At 45.6% G+C, this 18,259-nt stretch overlaps 1 protein-coding gene across 1 annotated transcript in view; it reads right to left on the bottom strand.

Moving 5' to 3' along the window:
* The window catches only part of gap43 (growth associated protein 43), a 295,571-nt gene that overhangs the window by 263,452 nt on the left and 13,860 nt on the right, over window positions 1-18,259 (bottom strand). The window lies entirely within an intron of this gene.

Genomic DNA, 18,259 nt, shown 5'->3' with positions numbered 1-18,259 from the left:
TGACTGCCAATGGATCTATTATTTCTAGGGTTACTTCCTGAAATACTCTGGGATAAATATTATCAAGTCTGGAGATTTAGTCACCTTCAATCACATTAATTTCCCTAAAACTATTTCTGTACTCATACTAATTTCCTTCGGTTCCTCACTAAAACTTGTGTTTCTCAGAACTTCTGGTATATTGCTCCTGTCTTCACAAAGGAAGACATGAATAAAGTTTAAATTTATCGCCTTCGTCATTTCTTTGTTCCCTGATAGGAATTCCCCTGTTTCTGACTATAATGGGCCTACATTCATTTTTATCAATCTTTTTCTCTTTACATACCTATGGAAACTCAATGGGAAATGTATAAGTAGCCATCATTCTCAGCCACATTAGCTGCTTGCAAAATCTGACTGTCACCTGAACAATCAGTAACTGTACAGCAGTGAAATAATAGGAAATTCTGTCGCGTTCAGGTGTGAAATTTTTCCCTGACATTAGCCTATTGGCAATCTATCTTACATTTCACCCAAAGATAATCTGACAAAGCTTATAATAGGCTACAGATGCACTACTACCCAGTAACACCACACCCCACTATCCATCCGCCCCTTCTCCCTATGTCACCTTGCAATCAAAATTAAATTGGCTAACAAATTCTATGAAATAGGATTTCTGAAGGTGAGGGAGAAGAATCAATTTAAACCACATGGTTTTAAATTAGGTATATTTCATGGGAGTATCACTAGAACAATTAACTTTGGCAGAGGAGTAAAGCTGGCAACATCATCCCAGTCGGCCCGTTTACATCTCGACCAAGTTCATCTTTCCACTGACGTCAATGGAAAGTGGTTTTCCCATTATTATGAGGTGTGTACATTTTTATTTATTATTTTAATAGCTGTAAAGCAATTTTTTCAATAGCTCAATTGGCAAGAGCACTGCGACATATGCCAAAGCTGGATAGACAATGAGCCATAGGTTTTGTCTGCATTGTGTTAGCTGACTTCTGCTACTGAACTTTCCCCAGGTTAAATATAGAAGATGAAGATAATTGGTTTATTAAAAAATTATGGTGGGATGTGATGATGAAAAAGTTAAAACAAGTAATCATAATTCTTAAGTTATAAACTATTAAAACAATTGCACGATTATGAACATTATAGTATACTGTACAAATAATTAAAATACGTTTCAATATGAAGGTCTTCTTAATTTATCGAATAAAAATGAAAGGTCTGCAACAAAATCAGACTTCTGTCCCTGATGCCCACCATTCTAGGAAATAGTACATTGCATAAGTAAGGTGATTAAGTATTGCTGTGACCAACCCCAGTGCCAAATATTTTGCCAGCACTTACCGTCCGATTAATAAATGTAGAGAGTCATTCAGATGAAATTAGAGAATGTGACAATTGTTATGTGCATAAAGATTTTGTAGTAACTTGTCCTCTTGTTTAGCAAAATGAATGAAAAATCTCAGTGATTGAAGTTTTCAGTTCTCTCTACCATCGGTATCAAACACTATCAGGTCAAGCAGATCGGTTGCAGTATGAATCAACTTGTACAATGTTCCAAGGCTTCAACACAAAACTTAGTTCAACTGGATTGGCAAGCCTTTTCTACTTGACAAGCCTTTCTTGAAACCAGGCTGACATTCTGTGCAAAGTTGAGGCTGACATTCTGTGCCAAGTTGAGTTTTGTGCTTTGGATGTAAAGCCACTGATGGTTTCTGAGTGTTTGGAATATTCCACATGTGTCTTCTACGTCTCATCAAGAAAGTCGAATCATAATCATATTCATCTGGTCTGAAGTGAAACCCAAGATCCAAACAGGTTGACAATGGGGAATTCATCTATGTAAATTCACATATATTTTTAAATTATTGATTATCAAAAGATCAGGCAGCCCACATATTCTAGGAAGCAACCCAGAGGCTAATGTTTCATTTGAGAAGGTTGTGTGAGGTGGCTGTTGAAATCCAATCACTGATTTCTGTTTCATGTTCTGACAGCATTCCTTACTTTCTGTAATGACACATGGGCATGAGAACAACTGCGAGGAGGGTTTGGGAAAGGTATTAGATGTAGTGGCTGGGAAACTTGGAAAATTCGATGGAACTTCCACAAGATAGATATTATCAATAAAAACGTTTTAAGCTTTTTGTGTGGGTTTTCCAGTTGCAGTTGGCCAGGTCAAGAGGCTGAGTAATTATCAGGTTGGAAGGCAGCTGGGCACCAGATTGGAGGTAAGATAGAAATGGATGGATATTGGCCATCATGTTTGGTAAGCAGAGCAGGGGTGACCGTTTGGCCACAAGTTGTTTTTGGGGGAGATCTGGCAGGGAGTTACAGATCAAAGAGGCAGTTTGAACTTCGAACAATTCAATCAAAGAGCAATCCAATCATAAAGGGTGTTCTGTTTGGGATTAGACACCTGCCATCCCCTCACCCACTGAAATAATTGGAACATGGCCACTTTAAGAGTCCGATCATGTGTCCTATTGATGATGACATTGGCAAACATGAATGGCAAGGTAAAGGGGCAATCTATCCTAACAGCCTGTAAACACCTTCCAATAAAGCTCTTGTTTGTTTGTACCTTTGTGGTCTGCAAGCCTATCCTGTAAGAATACCGCAAAGAAAACTGGCGACGAGGAAGTTGGAACTACCCTAGCAGACTCCCAGAGAAGTAAAAAAAAATAAAATTTGTCGATCCATGCGCAGACATCTGAAAAGGATTAAGAAGCTAAAAACTTTGCTATAGCAAAGCTGGTGACAGAGGGGTGACAAATAACGCCCACAGTCATCGAAGGAATCACAATTCAAAGTAGATTTTGGATGAAAGAACATCAAAAAGTACACCACGTGTTCTAACCAGAAATATCTAGAACAATACAGGGAGCACAGTGAGCAAGTACCGTGCAACTTTAGAGCTGGAGAAGTTCCAAAGCTTGGAAGGAAACAGGCTGAGCTCAAGTGTCTTGTTTAAAAAAGCGAGGTAGTGCTAAAATCGGTCACTGCACATTGTGCTTACACAAGCCCCATCCACTGCCCCATCCAGTGTAAAAATGGCTGAGAAACAAACAAAGACACAGGTAAAGACGTGTAAAACTGGGTATGCAGCAGCAGACTGCTGGTGCAAAGATGCAAAATGCAGGAATTGTGGTTTTAAAAAATGGACACATTGAACGTGCATGTTGGGGAAAGAACAATAAGTTCCAAACAAGAACTATAAAAAGCAATAGCCAAGTGTATCAAATGGAAAACCGAATAGCAGAAAAGGATCCATGGGATACAAACACGATGCAAAAAGATACCAGAGTCACAGTAATATGACAAACTGTTGTTGAATGTATTGACCATTGCAGGCACAACAAACCATTACTGTGTCAACCCTTGACTGAACGGACAACCGGTAAAAATGGAGATGGTCACTGGAACTGCAGTTTTGTTGGTACCAGAATCTGTTTTCCAAGAGAAACTGTGCCATATTGTCTGCAAACCCTCAAAGATAATACTAAAAACTTATACTGGAGAAGTGGTTCCATTGGGGGGCCATATCGATGCAAATGTGTTGCTAAACAGACAGACCACAGACTTGTCCTTATACATCGTTGGAAGTAATTATCACGCCCTAATGGAGTGTACCTGGCTGGAGAGAATCAAGCTAACGCAGGCAGAGGTGAATTTCATGTTGGAGTACCAAGCAGATTTACCAAAGATCTTAAAGAAGCATGCTATTGTCTTTAGTGGAGAGCTAGGAAGTATGAACAAGATCTCACTCAAGCTAAGGATTAAGGGCAAAAACCAAGCAAGATGCTTAAAGGCTAGGTCAGTGCTATATACCATCAGGACTAAGGTTGAGAGACTCATCAAGACGGGGGTCCCTGAACCCGTTAATGTAAGTGGTTGGGCCACGCTGCTAATACACATGATGACGAAAAATGGTTCAGTACACACTATGTCGCGATATAAAAATTATTAGCCATTCAGTACTGTGTGCAGAACAGTACCTTCTGCTTTTAATTGATGATTTTTTTGCTGGATTGACTGGAGGCCAGCATTTCAGTAAAGTTGACCTGTTCATCTCCAGATAAGTGTGGATCCAGATTCACAATAATATTTCATAATCATGACACACAAAGGGCTATTCAGATTAAAAATCTTCGATTTGGCATCAGATGCGCACCTGTCTTGTTCCAAAATGCCATGGATCAAATTCTAAGTGGACTGGAAAAAAAACGCTACTTAACAATATCTTTGTTACTGGAATGAAGAGGCAAGAAAATTACAGACTAAGAGTACGGAAGGATAAATGTCATTTATTCAAATCTTCTATTGAATACCTGGGGCACGTCATAGATGCAAAGGGACTGCACAGATCACCATCAAAAGTAAAAGTCATAATTGAGGCACTTGCACCAATGTAAATCAATTTCAATCTATTTCGGGTTTACTAAATTATGGAAGGTTTGTCCCTAATCTAGCAACTATTCTAAAGTCTTTTCAAAGCTTATTGTGTCAAGACAGGAAATGGATGGATCAGTGCACGAAGGCCTTCATATAGGCTAAAGAGGCATGACTAAAGTCAGAAGTCCTGACACACTTTGATCCAAAGTTACCCTTGTAACTGACTTGCAGTTATGGTGTTCAGTGGATTCTCACATAATTCCCGTGGTGAAAAAAAGCCAAGTGTTTGCATCGAGATCCTTGAACAAAGCAGAAATGAACTATTCACAGATAGAGAAGGAAGCTCTCGGCATCATTTTCAGAATCAAACAATTTTACCGATAGGAAAGGAAATTTACTTTACTAACAGACCATTGACCACTGACAACAGTACTTGTGCTGCACACTGGCATTCCATCTCTAGTAGCGAGCCAAATGCAAAGATGGGCATTGCCATTGTCAGCTCAGACATACACGATAAAATACTGTCAATCAAATCTCCATGGGAACAATGATGGGCTCTGTATCCCTTACCTAACACGTTGTCAATGAATAGTTTGAGTGGTAATTTTCTGTATTTGAAAGAAGTTGATAACACTCCTGTAATCACAGGGCAAATTGAGAAGTATACCAGAAATAATCCATTACTTTCAAAGTTATGGACGTGGTGCATCTTGGCAAGGCAGCGAGAACAAATAGAGAGTTGAAGACATATATTACCTGAAGATTCAAACTACCCATTCAGCTTGCTTTTCTCCTCTGGGGAATGAGCATCATCATTCCGTCACTGTTAAGGAAATTTGTCCTACACCAACTTCATGAACATTAGAGAGTAAGGATGAAGAAGATATCCAAAAGCTGTTTTTGGTGGTCAGGGCTCTATAACAAAATGAAGGGGAAGATGGGCATGTGTTCGGCTTGTGCAAAGGTTCGAAACCTGCTGCCACTAGCACTATTACACCCATGAGAATGGTCAGAAGGGCCATGGCAAAGAGTTCATATAGATTTTGCCAGAGCATTCGAAGGAAGAATGTTTTTCATTGTGATAGACGGAAACTCGAAATGGTCTGAAGTCTCCATAATAAAGATTACGTCCTTGGAGTGAACAATAGAAAGAGTGGTTGAGATTTTTGCAAGATTCAGTTACCCAGAACAACTTGTTAGCAACAATGGGCCATAGTTCATTTTGCAAGAATTCAATAATTATCAAAAGAAAAATGAAATTCAACGCATCCAATTCACCCGTTATCATTCTGCCACAATGGGCTGGCTGAAAGGTTTGTTCAGACAATAAAGCATTCATTGAAGTTAACTCATGAGCAAGGATTATTGTCCAAAATGACTAATTCAATCAATTCCTTCTGACAAGCAAAGATCTTAAAGATACAAAACATTTGACAACCCACTGTTCTCCGGCATTACTCAATGGTAAAACATTGGTTAAGCTAAGACAAGGAAAACTGTTGGGAGTAAACAACAAAGTCAGGTTTTGAGATGTGAGAACAGTGCTAAATGCTGTGTTTTTCAGAAATATCAACAAGTATTGGCAAGGAACTATAGCACATGTGAGATGTGAGTACCTGCCATCATCTTAACACAGAGAGGACCAGTCTCCTACACCGTTCAAATTTGGGACAATGTATTGTGGAGAAGACATACTGATCAAATTGTAGCAACTAGAACTAGTTTGTCAGAGACAGAGTTAACCGAGAGTCCATATCAAACTGTGCCAAGTGAAGGCCTGTACGTACCCGAGAACCTGACAATATCAGAAACAACTGTGGAAGACAATCCCCTGGTTGAAGACACTTCAACACGGAGTCAACTTTGAACACAAATACAAACATCAAAACAAAAAATACCAGGTTGCAGTCAACAGGAAAAAGCAGACGCCTGAGGTTCTTCGACAACCACACTGAAATTGATATCCTCCAAAACGTCTATCTTATTGACTGTTGTGTTTCTTAACTGTTCATATTGTAAAGCTTGATTGTTAAATTGTCTTGTATTTCATTGCAGTAACCTCTAAATGTAAGGGGGAGGCAAGTGTTGTGTATTCATGTTTGTTCCTAATTGGAACAAGGTCACTTTAAGAGTCTGATCAAATAACGTATTAATGACGTCATCGGCTATTTGCCTAGTCGATCATAACAGCCTGTAGAATAAACACCTTTCCAATAAAGCTCTTGTATGCTTGTACCTTTGTGGTCTGCAAGTGCATCCTTTACAAATATCACAAAGAGATTGCATTGAAAGGTGTTAATATGTAGATTAATTTATAATAAAGGCTATTGCTCTGGATTGAGGTGAGATGGGCGGGGCGGGAGGGTGAATCAGTTAGACAGGAAGGCAGCCGGTTTGTGCAATGGAACTTCATGAATATTTATAATTTCTTGAGCAGGCAAGCTTCTGCTGAGGTCTTTGGAATTTCCCTTCAATGGGTTTCAGAGGGTCCCTCCTGTACTTCAATTTTCCTGCCATGAAATATTTAACAAATGGCTTCAGCTATTAAAACCCATTGCAAAGCCCAAAGTACATCTGATCAGTTAACTATACTCTCCCTGAACAAAAATATTGAGTACACCATTTCAATCTTCATAGCATGATTTTATAGTCAATCCTTACCCTGCCATTCCCCAACTAATAGCCCCCAGTCAGGGCAATAATAAATCGACCAATTAAATAGTCCTCATGGATTTCACACAGAGAGATTTTACAACACTCATCTCACACACACTCATTTATATTAAAGATATACACCCGACATACATACAAAACAATATCAGACACATGTTCATAGATACACACACATACTAACCATAGACGTACAAAACAAATACTTAACCTGCATGAAAACACTTCAACACACACTTTGCAGAAACATACAAATACATAGCACCACCTCTGACCACTCCCAATTTCCGAACCCCGATGTCAGACCTCCCCTCATCCTTCTGATGTTCGACACCCCTCCCTAATGTCCGTCATTACACCCAACTCACAGATACCGGACTCTCTTCCCCCCCCCCCCCCCCAATGATGCCTGGCCCCCACTGATGTCTGACCTCATAATGTTCCGGCCCCCCATGTCTGACTCTCTCCCCCTCCCGGCTGTTCAACACCTCTCCCCCCCCCCCCCCACCACCCCACCAATGTCTGACCCCCCCCCCTTCGCCAATTTCCGACACCCGATGTTTGCCACCATCCAGTGTCCAGCACCACCCTGATTTCCGACCCACTCGATATCCGAGCCCACCTTACACAGCCACCTCCCCCACCCCAACATATGATCCTCCCCACCCAGCAAATCCTATCCACTTATATTCAATACTTATCTTCTCCTTGGCCAAACCTGGTTCATGGCAGCGAGTGCTTTAAAAAAAAGAGGCATGGCCTCCTTCAATCCGACTTTGTGGAATGCGATGCTGGGCCGTGAGGGCTGCTGCACTGCCTGGATCTTCCTTGACCTGTGTCACAAAGTAACGGGGCACAGAATGGCAATCCAACGCTGATTACCACTCCGAAGACGTTATGGCCCCATGTGTACACACATTAAAAACATACACCCACAAACACACATTTGGCAAAACACATACATATAAACAAAGTTCACAAAAACAATTCGAGGATTCACACATCCACACACACGCCCACTCTTTTTGCCTCGAGACAAAACTTTTGAAAATATAGAATAGAAAGAAACTGAAAGTCACCTTTCCAATCTGTGAATTTGTTTAATTCATGCAACAGCCATCATGATTCATTTTCAAGCGAATCTATTTTTAAGAGGGTTTACCTCCTAATATCAAATTTAAGAGAAGCAGGTCTTGTGCATGGCATATCAGCAACACACAAATGAAAAGTTCACCACAAAATGTGAAATATCTAAATTAATTTATTTAGCTCCATAGTCTGATAGCCTAGTAAATAAACATGCAACATCCGGGTCAATTTCTGCATCATTAAGTAGACCAAAATAATGATGAATTTATTGATTCCCAGTGTTAATGCCAATTCTGCGATACTGTGGAAGAAATCATTTAAAAATTCAAAGAACTCATTTACATATTTACTCGAGAACTTACTCTAGAATTACAATGTTACGGTGATGTTTAAGATAGTGTGTCAAACCTGTTTCACTTTTTCTAGCTGTGGAACACTTAAGAGACATCATGAAATGTGCTATTTCGATGCATTTCTTTTAATGAAAAAAATGACCTTAAATTGCATTAAATGTGAGACATTAAAATCTAGTGCCCAGAATCTTTTTCTTTAATTAATTCATTTATCAAAGTAACATTTGTGCCACACAAATGCCAGGCAATGACAATCTCCAAAAATTTTGAATGTAATCATCTCCCCTTGACATTCAATGGCATTACCAAATTTCCCACTATCAAAATCCTGGGGGTTACTATTGACCACAAGGTGAACTGGACTAGCCATATAAATAATGTGCTTACAAGAGTAGGTCAAAGACTCGGAATTTTGCAACGAGTAACTCATCTCCAGACTCTCAAAAACATGTCCACAATCTACAAAGTACAGGTCAGGAGTATGATAGATTGCTCTTAACTTGCTTGGATGAGTGCAGTTCCAACAAAACTCAAGAAGCTTGACAATCTCCAGGACAAAACAGTCTGCTTGATTGGCACCCCATTTACAGACATCCACTCCCTTCACCACCGATGCACTGTGTGCCATCGTCAAAGTGCACTGCAGGAACTCAAAAAGGCTCCAAACCCATGACCCCTACCATTCAGAAGGACAAGAGCGGCAGACACGTGGGAGCACCACCACATGAAAATTCCTCTCAAGCCACTCACAACAATGACTTGGAAATATTTTGCTGTTCCTTAACGTCTCACTTGGTCAAAATCTTGGAGTTATTTCCCTAACTGTGGGTTTACCTATACCAATTGAACTGCAACAATCGGAACAATTATCAAGAACAATTTGGGATGGGCAGCACAGTGATGCAGTGGGTTAGTCCTGCTGCATCACTGTGCAGAGGTCCCAGGTTCGATCCCAGGTCTGGGTCACTGTCCGTATGGAGTTTGCACATTCTCCCTGTGTTTGCGTGGGTTTCGTCCCCACAACCCAAAGATATGCAGGTTAGGTGGACTGGCCACACTGAATTGCCCCTTGATTGGAAAACATGAATTGGGTAATCTAAATTTATTTTAAAAAAGAACAATTTGGGATGTCAGATTAATAATAGCCTAGCCAGTGACCCCGCCCCATTCCCTGAATGAATTTTTAAAAATGAGGTTGTTGCTGGCAACATCAACATTTATTGCTCATTCTTCGTTACCGTTAACAAGGTGGTGGGCAGCCTTCTTAAACTGCTGTGGTCCTTGTTGTAAAAGTATTCACACAGTGCTGTAAGGTAGAATCCCAAGACTTTGTTCCTCTATCATTGATAACAATGAATATGGGCGCTATTGAACAGAAGAATAATAAATTCAGTTTTGGGCACATTTAGCAGGGTGTTTCTCGGCACTGCAACCCCACTTTCAAACTGGATTTTTTGGCCTCGATGAGGAATGCCCCACCGAGGCTGCACTTGCCTCGCCTCCTGCACCGCCTCAATCTCTCGAACTCGAATGCCCTCGGGACTCCCCATTGCAGCCTCTGGGCCACCCCCACCAGTTATGAGGTGGGGGGAGGAGCCCAAAGACCTCCTAAGAGTGGGACCTGATCCCTCGCATGGGCAACCTGGCACCCAGGCACCTTGGCACTGTCAGTGCCCCTCCTAGCCTGGCAGTGTCACCTGGGTATCCTGGCAGTGTCAGGGTGTCACTGCCAGAGTGCCAGCAAGAGAGCCAGGGTACCACCCTGCCCAGATCCCGACCACCCGGCGGCCTCTGATGGCTCCCAAGGGGCCCTTAAGCCTGGTCCAAGTTTGTGTGGACGAGTGCTAAACGGAGCCATGGCCAGGTCTCCTCAGCACGGGCGTTCATTCTCCGGCCTCAGGATCACCGGCCGTCGACATATTTAAGTGAGCCTAATTGCTCATTTAAATATGTAAATCTGCTTCTTGCCCAGTGAGGACAAGATCCAGATCACAACGTCTCGCGAGGTGTTCAGAGAGTCGCAAATCTCGCGCGCGGGCATCTTGTGAGATTTAATGACCTTGTCGCGTCACCGAGTCAGGGGCGACAAGGCCGCTCGATTGCGCTCCATATGTCCAAGTCAGGATGGTCTGTATCTTGGGAAGGAAACATGGAGGTGGTGGCATTCCATGCAGTTGCTACCTCTGTCCTTCAAGGTGACAGAGGTTGCGGATTTAAGAAAATGCTGTCAAAGAAGAGTTGTAGATGGTGCACACTGCAATCACAGTGTGCACAATGGCGGAGGGAGGGAATATTAATGGTGGTGGATGGAGTGTCAATCAAGTTGGTTACTTTGTCCTGAATGGTGTTGAGCTTCTTGGGCGTTGAGAGTTCTTGACAGCTTTAGAGCTAGTCATCTAGGCAAGTGGAGAAGATTCTATCAAAATCTTGACTTGTACTTTGTTGATGGTGGGAAGACTTTTGGCAAGTCAGGAGGAGAGTTATTTGCCACAGAATTGCTGTTTGACACTGTTATAGCTACAGTATTTATATGGTTGGTCCAGTAATGTTCCTAGTCCATGGTGATCCCAGAATGTTGATTGTAGTATTTTTGAAACATTATTTATTTGTTTATGGAATATGGGCATCGCTGGCAAGGGCACCATTTAATGCCCATCCCTAATTGAGTTTGAGAAGGCATGGTGAGCAGCCTTCTTGAACAGGTGCAGTCAGACTTTGCAGTGATTTGAGACAACTAAATGGCATGCTGGATAATTCAGACTTCAGTTAAAGGTTAACTGCAATTCTGATGGTCTGGAGTCACATGTAGCCCAGACTTGGTAAGGACAGCAGATTTCCCTCGTGAAAGAACGTTAGTGAACCCAATGAGTTTTTACAGGGATTGATAAAGGTTTGATGGCCACCATTATTGGGACTAGCTTTTAATTCCAGATTTTTATTAATTCAATTCAAATTCCACCAGTTGCCATGATGACATTTGTACCGATTTCCACAGAGCTTTAGCTTGGATCTCTGGATATTACTATTACATGACTGCCTTAAAATGTCAAGGGGCGACGGTTAGATTCACTCTTGTTGGTGATCATTATTGCCTGGCATTTGTATGGTGTGAATATTACTCATCACTTATATGCCCAAGCCTGAATGTTGCCCACTTCCTGATGCATGCAGACACAAACTGCTTCATTAAACAAGGAATTACAAATGCAGCTGAGCACTACATAATCATCAGTGAATATCAGTGTACAGTTCTGACCTTCTGGTGGGGGAGGCCATTGATGAAGCCATTGAAGATGGTTGCACACAATCCTGAGGAACCTCTGCAGCAATGTCCTGAGTTTGAGATAATTGGCTGCCAACCACCACAGCCATCTTCCCTGATGCCAAGTATGACTCAAGAGAGTGGAGAGTTTCCTCTAGATTCCCATTGGCTGTACTTTAACTGGGACTCCTTGAAGCCATACTTGGTCAAATCCCTTGAAGTTAAGGGCATCACCTCACCACTGGAATTCAGCTATGTTAACCATGCTTGAGCCAAGGCTATAATGAGCCTGGAGCGACTTGTTGCTGATGGATTCCAAACTGAACATCAATGAGTGGTTATTAGTCAGCAAGTGCTACTTGATAGCATGTTGACAACACCTATTACTTTGCTGATGATCCATGGTACATTGATGTGGTATTAGTTGTTCAAATTGAAATGGTCACACTTTTACTGGACAATTTTCTGCTTTGTTGGGTAGGTGCCAGCAATTCGCCTCTTGTAGAACAGCCTGGCTAGTCGGGAACGCATTCTGGAGCACATGCCTTCTGCTCCATTATAAAGATCAAACACCTTTGTGGTATCAAGCGCATATACTTGTTTCTTGATGGAGTGTATAGAATTGGCATCTCTGATGGGACAGGGGTGGGTAGTGTGGGAGAACCTCAGGGATAGGCTGCTATGTGTCATACATGTGGCACATTTACTGTACATCTCGTATTTTTCACTCAATTTGTTGGGCTTCACCATCGTGTTTTTTAAAAATAAATTTAGAGTACCCAATTCATTTTTTCCAATTAAGGGGCAATTTAGCGTGGCCAATCCACCTACCCTGCACATCTTTGGGTTGTGGGGGCGAAACCCACGCAAACACGGGGAGAATGTGCAAACTCTACAAGGACAGTGATCCAGAGCCGGGATCGAACCTGGGACCTCGACGCCATGAGGCAGCAGTGCTATCCACTGCGCCACCGTGCTGCCCTGCTTCACCATCATTGAGGATGGCCAAATTCATGCAACCTCCTCCTCGTGTCAGTTGTTTAATAAACACATATGAATGAAATATATAGGAGCAGCCCCTCAAACGTGTTCCACCGTTCAACATGATTATGGCTGATCTTCTGCCTCAATTCCACATTGTCACACGTTCTCACCCACTTTCCGTGTTTCTTGATTCCCTGGGGGAGCACAAATCTCTCTCAGCTGACAATATCCTCAACAAAGGAGCATCCACAACCCACTGGGGTAGAAAATCCAAAGATTCCAAAGATTCACAACCCTCAGTGAAGAAATTTTTCCTCAGTTCAATTCTAAATTGAGCTCTCAACTTGACTGATGCTCATGTTCTAGATGACCCAGTTAGTGGAAGCAACCTCTCAGTGTCCGTGTTGTCAAATCCCTTCAGAATCTTATAGATTTCATCGAGCTCAACGCTCATCTTTCTAAACTCCTGGGATATTAAGTTTTTCATCCCAAGAACCAATCTAGTGAATCTTCGCTGTGCCGCGCCTAAGACAATTGTATCTTTCCTTAGAGATGGAGACTAAAGGAGTGTGCAGAACTCCAGCTTTGTTCTCATCAAAGCCCTGTACAATTTTCAACAAGTTTTTCTTATACTTCCATCCCCTTGCATTAAAGGGCTAACATCCCCATTTGACTTCCCAGTTGTGTACCTGAATGAAAATTTTGTGTTCCCATTACGAATACTTCCAAGTTCCTCTGACCATAAATATTTAGAAGTTTCACGCTTTTTCACTCCAGCAGGTACATAGCCACTTGGAGGAGTCCCAGAGGCTACGGGCAGAGGAGAAGTCGCCGGCAATTCGTGGCACCAAGGCCAATGCTGCTAGGGTGTCGACTGTAATAGAGAGCCTGGCCCGCACCATTAGTGGAGGTATCTAAAGCATTGTGTTGTCAGTGATGGCCATGGCTGAGGGTCTCGGCAGAATGCCCATCTCGTTGAGGGATGTCACCCAGTACCAACTGACTTTGATGAGATTCTGCAAGACATGTCCAGCTCTCAGATGGGAACGGCCGAGGCACTGCGGAGCTTGTCCCAGTTGCAGATGGGCTTTGCCGAGGCACTGCAGAGCATGGCTCAGTCACTGAGGAGCATCGACGAGGGCGTCAACAGGATGGTGCGGACCATGATGAACCACCAGGGCTGGCAGAGACAGGTGATGCCAGGGCACCTGGGGCACGAACCAGCTGCCCCTCTGCCCAGGACCCTATGGGCACCGAGAGAGAGGAGGGGATGCCGATGCCAACCTGGACCCGTCCCATGGAGTGGCGACGGTGGCCACCAGCTCTCCCGAGTTTTACCCCTCTGATGACGGGACAGGCCAGCATGTGCCGCCGATAAGTGAGCTGGTGCCCTCCAGATCCAGAGCCCTGAGAGGATGCCCGCCAGGGGCATTGAAGGCCACGGGATGGGGTAAGCAGCTGGCTGCCTCCACCTCTGATGTGCATTCTGGGGAAACACCTAGACGTAGCAGTAGAGCTAGGAAGGCAAGGCACATCGACGATCACGGAGGGCGCCGGGGAAGGGGGGTAGGGTGGGGGCAGTATCATTGGGAGAGCGGGGAATTGTAAAACACAATAAACACCCTTCACCATAACCAGTAAGACACCTGTCACTTTCTCCCGCAATGCAGACTGACACCCGAACTCTTGGCCCATCTATCCAGGCATGTCCCCTGCCCGGGCACACCACTGCAGGTGATGGGTGTGAGCGAACGCTCAGCAGACAGGCAGGGGACAGACTGGCATAGATTGAGGAGCACTGGCGCTCAGCTCTCTGGGGTTATCATTACCCTCTTGCCCTCGACAATGACCCATTGACAGTGCCGACACAGTTCCAGAACCCTGGAGTGATGCGACATGGACTCTGGAAGGGTGGGAAATGGGAGTGGCGGGGTAACGCCCAGGCCACATCCCAGATGAAATCGGGTGCGTATGAGGGCCTCCTTGGCCCGTCAGGTTTGCCAGACCCTCGCCGCTGCTGCCAGTCCTCTGGTGTCTCCCTGGCCTCGTCCTTCAGCCTCTGTTGGTCCGGCGTCACCTCGTCCTCCGAGGTGGTCACACGTTCCCTATCACCAAGCTCCAGCTCGTACCCCACTGCTGTGTAAGGTTGTAGAGGGGACAGCTGACCACCGCAAAGTGGGCGACCCTGCGGGCAGTGTTTGGAGCGCACCACCGGAACGGTCGAAGCATCAATACCGCATCTTGAGGAGTCCAATGACAGCCCAGGTGGCCACATGGGCCTCATTGCACCTGGTGTCCGCTTCGGGTCTCCGGCCTCCATACTGGCATCATTAGCCAAGTCCTCAGCGGGTACCCCTTATTCCACTAAGAGCCAGCCACCCATCCTGGGGTCCTCCTTGAAGAGACCGGGGATGATCGACTGCCCCAGGAAGTAGCTATCATGCACACTCGCCAGGAAGCGTGCACGATCTTCACCTGGTGGTCGCACATGCTCTGTATATTGAGGGAGTGCAACCCCTTTCTGTTAACATAGAGCACTCCAGATGGCCCAGTGAACGCAGGACAACATGCGTGGCATCAATTACCCTCACGCCCTGGGGCATCCTGGCGATTACAAAGAATCCTGCAGCTTGGCCATCTTGCTGGCTTGGACCATGTCAAAGATGATGTAGCTTTCTGCCCGGGCATGCAGGGCATCCATGACCTATCCGATGCACCTGTGGGCTGTGGCCTGTGGGATACCACACAGGGCCCCACTCGAGCCCTGGAATGATCCAGAGACATAAAAGTTCAGGCTGCAGTGACATTGATGGCAACTGGGAGCAATTGGGGCAGCAGGGTAGCATGGTGGTTAGCATAAATGCTTCACAGCTCCAGGGTCCCAGGTTCGATTCCCGGGTGGGTCACTGTCTGTGTGGAGTCTGCACGTCCTCCCCCTGTGTGCGTGGGTTTCCTCCGGGTGCTCCGGTTTCCTCCCACAGTCCAAAGATGTGCGGGTTAGGTGGATTGGCCATGCTAAATTGTCCGTAGTGTCCTAAAAAAAAGTAAGGTTAAGGGGGGGGTTGTTGGGTTACGGGTATAGGGTGGATACGTGGGTTTGAGTAGGGTGAACATGGCTCGGCACAACATTGAGGGCCGAAGGGCCTGTTCTGTGCTGTACCGTTCTATGTTCTATGTAAGTGTCCTCCTCCTCCATGTAGAGCCATGTCCGTGAGGATATGGCACAGGTGTCGCACCATCTCCTTGTTGGGGCGGAGCCTCCTGTGCTGACCATCATTTGTTTGAATGACCAGTGGTGCCTGTACATGCTGGGCCGTCGTGGGAATCCCCCTCTAGGTCCCTCCCTGATCTGATGGGCGGCCAGGTCTTCAGGGTTGGGGCGGGGTCTGGCACATGGGCCGCTGCTTCAGCATCTGCCAACGCTGCTGCTACCGCCATCTGGCCACCCAGGCCACCAGCAGCACTAGGGAAACATCTGGGTTCAAAATCTCTGCCATAGCATTCAATATCTGTAAGGCATTGGGAGAGGATACAGGACTGACAAACAGTGATGACTTCCACACCAGCACCCTCCATTCCCCCACTGATCACCTCCCTCATTCCACCCCCACCTAGCATGCCCTGTCCATGCACACCTGGCCGCAGCAGTCACCCCCCTCACTGGACCCCAGAACTTGTACCCCAGACAGCTGCTCATAATGTCATCTGAACCATGTGCCAGTCCCCTCCCCGTGGCACTTACGCTCCGGCCATGGACATGTCCCCGGAGCTGTGTCCCATCCCCTGGGAGTTTGTATGTTGGCTGCTGGATGTGTAGTGTTGTCTCCCACAGAGTTCAAGTACAGTGTCCAGGCATTGCGGTTTGATTGGGATTTTAGGCAATGACTCCCACATGCTACGTGACCCACCTACCCACGGGAATCCACTTAACCACGATTGCCAATTCCACATCAGCAATAACCTCAACTGTACGGCAAGAGGCCTCGGCAGTCGGTGGGGCTATGGGTGGTCAGTGGGGCAAGCAGGAAGGGACAAGGATTGCCCCTGGAATGGGTACACACAATCCAGGTGAAGGCATGGTGGTACCGCGAGCATTTGATCCTCTGGTTGCCCCCCCAATGCATCCCCCCCAGCCTCCAATGGCGGCCTAGCCCAGCCGAGGGTCCTCCTAGCCCCAGCCGAGGGTCCCCCACCCACCGCCCACCACTGGGGTGTCAAGCCCACCGACCCTGGGTTCTTTGCCTGTTAGCAAAGATGGCTACTTGTCTCCTCGGCTCCCCGCCGAAGCCCTTCCGTCAGGTTCACATTTTTAAAAAGGAATACTAATCGGCGAGGCCGATGAATGACAGGAGGCCATTGGCTAAGGTGTGGCTCCCATTAATTGTATGGAAATAGGGTTTATGTGGGGTAATTGGTTTCTCGCCACGTTACAGCGAGATCCCGATTTTGCCTATCGGAGCAGGCCGGTTGCATCACATATTGTTTGGCACCTGGCGCGGTACTCATTTTCTGCCTCTCCCGCTATTCACCGACCTCAGTTTGCTCAAGCAAGAGTGCAACGAGGCCAGTGAATCACGCCCTACATAGCTTTGCCACCTCTGTGACCTTCTCATGCTCTGGACTATCAGCAAACTTGGATGTATTACTCTTAAGGATGTGATCGAACAGCCATGTTGCATCCAGCGCGTATCCGGGCACGTCGGTTAAATAGCGGGAGGTGCCAAAATTGGGATCCATGCCAGGCACGATCCGTTCTCGATCGAACCAGCTTGCTCCCAGAGACGGGTTCCGGATTCCGCCCAAATGTTGCGAGACTCAATTGACACCATTTAAGACCAATCTCAACCTCAATTGCGAGATGCAGGTCCAATCTAATGGCCTCCCGGAAACTAACCGGCTCCCCAGCAAGAGATAACCTGGCCGCCATTTAGCACTGGTCCACACAAACATGGACTAGGTGTAACGATACCTGGGAGGGTCTCCCAGCCCATTGGAGACCCCTGGGTCTTAGGGCAGGGTAGCACCCTGGTTCTCCCTCTGGCACCTGGGCACCACCACTTTGGCACTTCCAAGGTGCTCAGGTGACACTGCCAGGGTGGCAGTGCAGCACTGCAAAGGGTGGGGCCTGAGGGGGGCCATACTCATGAAAGAGGGTTGTGGGGGGGGGTGTGATATTATGGTTGGGGGTCCTGAAAGGGGGAGGCCTCAGCGACCACATAGCTGGGTGTCCTCACTTGGAGGAGTAATGCCCATGTGTGTGAAGCATGACAATGATTGTGGATGGGGGATGTGGGGACGCTCAAGTTCACTTAGAGCGGTGCACCCTCAAAATGGTGGCGCGATCTCAGAGGAGCTTGTCAAGTGTGGGCTAGGCTGGCAAGAAACTGCCCAAGGTCCAAACAAAATGACTAAGTGTGGGTAAATACTGGTGAGGATCTCACCAAAAATATCAGCGGGAAACATCCTGCCAAAGTCGTCCAAAATAACACTTAGAAATGTTTCC

Source organism: Scyliorhinus canicula, chromosome 7 (genome assembly GCF_902713615.1).
Source record: "Scyliorhinus canicula chromosome 7, sScyCan1.1, whole genome shotgun sequence".
In the NCBI taxonomy this organism is placed as follows: domain Eukaryota; kingdom Metazoa; phylum Chordata; class Chondrichthyes; order Carcharhiniformes; family Scyliorhinidae; genus Scyliorhinus; species Scyliorhinus canicula.
Note: the sequence above shows the minus strand (reverse complement) of the source record. Positions and strands in the feature narration are given on the sequence as shown.